The sequence below is a fragment of the Nicotiana attenuata genome, chromosome 11, assembly GCF_001879085.1.
Source record: "Nicotiana attenuata strain UT chromosome 11, NIATTr2, whole genome shotgun sequence".
Classification (NCBI taxonomy): Eukaryota; Viridiplantae; Streptophyta; class Magnoliopsida; order Solanales; family Solanaceae; genus Nicotiana; species Nicotiana attenuata.
Genome location: NC_031999.1, coordinates 17,487,551 through 17,491,525, shown reverse-complemented (window position 1 = coordinate 17,491,525; position 3,975 = coordinate 17,487,551). Strand labels below are relative to the sequence as shown.

At 36.9% G+C, this 3,975-nt stretch overlaps 1 protein-coding gene across 1 annotated transcript in view; it reads right to left on the bottom strand.

Moving 5' to 3' along the window:
• Positions 1-3,434, bottom strand: part of LOC109234186 (proteinaceous RNase P 1, chloroplastic/mitochondrial-like) — a 9,816-nt gene extending 6,382 nt beyond the window's left edge. The window contains exons 1-3 of the mRNA XM_019400068.1: positions 3,375-3,434; positions 2,398-3,282; positions 2,178-2,296 (exon numbers count right to left, since the gene is read on the bottom strand). The gene's annotated coding sequence lies outside the window, so the exon portion shown is untranslated. The remainder of the gene's footprint in view (positions 1-2,177; positions 2,297-2,397; positions 3,283-3,374) is intronic.

Below are 3,975 nucleotides of genomic sequence, written 5' to 3'. Positions count from 1 at the left end.
GATGAACAGGACGAAAGTATACCCCCCCCCTACCCCCCCCCCCCCAACCCCTCTGACAAAATAAAAGCAAATGAGCTTCCTTCCAACTATACTTCAATTGTATTTTGTTTTATGTCATTACAATATTTCAGCTCAATTCAACTGCCTATTAGATAGTCTTCTGTCAAACTGCTGAAGTGCTGATGATGAGATGAGGTATCACTCCATGGACCATAACTCCGACTTTAAAAGTGCAGCCAGGATAGTGTATAGAGAGAAGAAAGATAAGTTATCTATTTCTAATGCAGTTACTACACCGAGAAACCTATATCCTAGATATTGCAAACTAGCCTGAAAAATAGAAAGCTTACTCATACCATCTGTTTTGAGAGTTATTAACCTAAGCTAGAGTTTTGAATATTTAAAATCATCTCCCAGCAGCTTGTCCTACATGGAAATCGAATCAAAATAGTGTGGTTATGGGGATAATCGCAACCATCAGCATAACTCATACAATTCTGCAGCTGTCTACTCGTTCTGGCACCACCAAATTATACGGGGAATCTTCCCTGTGGTATATGGTTGAAATGATCATTTGGAAAAGGGCACCCTCATGGGACACCATATATCATGAAATCTTTCTTTTCTGAGTCACTCAGGGCATTGTAGGATATTCCGACGTTTTAGAGCTGTCCTGTGATAGTTTAGGAGGTATAAGCCAAGCCATTGGATGCACAAAAGCCAAATTTTGGTGCTAAGTTAGGTTAATACTGCTAGTTTTTACCATTCAAAAGTTCCACAACTAGGAAGGAAATTACATCTATTAAATATTTTACGAAAAGCATGCAGAAACTCTGACCGAAAAGAAAGCTCCGAGCTCTTCAACTATGGGTTGGTGAAATGCTGTAGAAAGAGGAAAAAGCTTGTTGTGAACATTACACTGCAGACAGCACTCAAATACTAAAAGAAAACATAGTTGAATAGTTGCTCTGCACCCAAACCTAGCTAAGAACAACTTCTTCTACTATGCATTTGAGGAAATAGCTGGAAACCCCACATGGTAACCTCTATAAGAAAGCCCCCTCTCGTTTCTCATCACTGCACTAGGTAAACTAGCAAGCATTTTTGCAGAGGCTTTAAAATCCAAATTATCATGTGAGTAGTTTTAACTTGTAATCTTTTGAATTGGTGAGCCTTTTTTAATATCGGTGGTGTCTGAGCCAGCTTGTGTGCTCGTCGACTGATCCACCAGGTAGGGGTGGGTATAGTTTGGGCAAACCCAAAATCCAAACCGAAATCCAAATCTTTTGGATTTTTGGTTTGGATTTTCGGATTACGGATTGGATTTTAGATTTAATTTTTTAAAATTTTGGATTTCGGATTGGATATTGGATTTGGTACTTCAAATTTTTGGATATCCGAAAATCCGAAATTTCTATACTGTATATTTAGTCCATTATTCCTATGCCAGTAGTAATATGTTCGATACCCTACCCATTAGATATTATTTCATATATCACTATTAATTACTTAGTTAATGTCAGAATATTTTCTATTTGGATATGGTTTTACTATTGCTACTTCTTATCAGGCGTATTAATGTCTTTGTTGCATTTCTTTGATAATAATATCATTACTTGAATACTTTATTTGGATGATTGCGGTGAGAATGAGGAACTTTTCAGGCAATTTAACATGAGTACTTCATTTGGATATTTATTTTTGTAAAAAGAAGAAACAACTCAACTTATAAGCTCAAAATCGAGAATCCAAAATATCCAAATCAATTAACCGTCCAATCCGAACTTATTTGGATTGGATTTGGATGGTCATTTCTTCAATCCGAAAACTTAAAATCCAAACAGAAATTTTAAATTCAATCCGAACGCCCACCCCTACCACCAGGTACCTACTTATCTCCCGCACAAATGAGAAGAAATCAACAAACGTTCGTCTCTGCTGAATTTGAACCTGATCTGCCATGGTCCATATTAGCTTATCAATAGTAGGCCGAAACAAAATTTTGGAGTCCTTAATAACTTTCATGTATCTTGCATTAGCAGACTTTACAAAGGAGGCAGACAAACAATAATCTAATATTAGGAACATTTCAAACACCATCAAGGAAGCAAAAGACCAAACACTTGGAGACTGAAACAAGTAACAAGTCCATAAAGCAGGTTCTAGCCAATGAATACCTTGAGGAACTAAACTCCAGGTGCGAGATTCAATTGACAAGCTCTACCTCAAGGGAACAGAAGCTATAGCAGAGTGCAACGGCACCATTGTTTCTACACAGCTCAGTTCCACAGATAACCTACACTCGTAATAATCTTAACCAACCACAGAGAACCCTGTATAGCTGAAGATATAATGGGTTTATTTGTATAAATGAATACAAATGGGGAGTTTTTTTACCTTGAAATCCGAGAAATGCGTCTCACGGAGGATTGGGCATTTGATTTCAGAAATGATGCTGAAAGTGAGGCTTTCGCGTTGAGTTTGAGAGAAGTGAGGGATTGTAAACGAGAAATAATCGAGACATCACGTTGGAAGACGCCATTGGCGAAGAGGCTACCAGCTCGCCAAGCAAAGAAACAGGCTCCAACAAATTTCGAATGGAAGAGGAAGGTTTTTCAATGAACGACAAATTGTGGAATTTCTAAGAAAAAATATTTGAGAAAAAGTTTAAAAAAAAAGTCCACCATCTTTAGGCTTAGGCTCAAAATCATCCATTTTCGTTCAGCTGGAGCACTAATAGTCCCTATTTTTGACAAAGTAGTGCACTTTGAATCAAAACTCTAACCATTTCTTTGGGAATAAAATGGCATAAGTACCCCTAAAATATACCGAACCAATGTCACTTTTTATATTAGCAAGGGACATGTTACCCCTGAACTTTTTAAAAATAAAATGCCCATCACACGAGACAAAACCTCATGTGCCCCTAATATGTCGTACCCCCCTCAAATTAGGTTTAGAAAATCATTTATACTGGTTAGGAATATGTAGGACTAAGGAAACCTTTTCCTTTTTGCGACCGGAAAAATTCAGGACTTTGACGCCCTGGCACCGCCGATCGGTGACCCAAGTGGTGAAAAAATGTGTCTATTGCTTTTGGCGCTCATTCCACCACGGCTCACCAAGCTGGGTGGTGGAACCTGCTTCTGCTTCTCTCTTCTGCCTTTGGCGCTCCAGGCACCGAGTCTAGGTGGCTTGGGCGCTGAAAATTCCCTTCTTTCATTTTTCCTCTTTTTCATTTCAACCCGTACATATTCACTCTAATTCACCCCAAATCGATCCCTACAAATATAAACACCAGTATTAAGCTTAATTCTTCATAATACACATCAAAATTAATAATAATAGATTAAGATGTGAGGCAATTAGCATACAATAGAAGACACTTTTAGTCGAACATCACTTATGCATAGAAACATATCATTGATGGTATTTGTAAGGAAGATATATGTAGATAATCAAAGATAACAGATGTAAATAATTTTATCAATTATGATATCAGTTCAACTGATAATGATTTAAGTGTTATATGATTTAGTAAATATAAATGTAGATGTTAGTAACGCTTTGAACTGTGATAAATATCTCATTTACAAGGCTCAAATAGTTTTATTGCCACACAAATTCAAGTAAGGTTGACCTTATCACATGATTGCACGTACTAAAAATAAGAATATACCAATCTAACTAGCACAACAAGAAATAACACGTTAAAAATAGCATTGTACCTGATGTAGAAGTGGGAAGAACCCTATGCAATTATTAACCAAAATATAACTGCACTCAGTTGTGGTATGTAACTTCATTTTGGTATATGCTATGTAGAACGTAATTATGTGTGAATTGTTCACTTGGTACGATCAATTACCAGATTCTTTCAACTACTATGTATAAGTCACATTGAGGTTTTGTGTAAATGGCAAGACACCACTGAATTTAATAGAAATACAGCTGCAATATTCCATAAATACTACC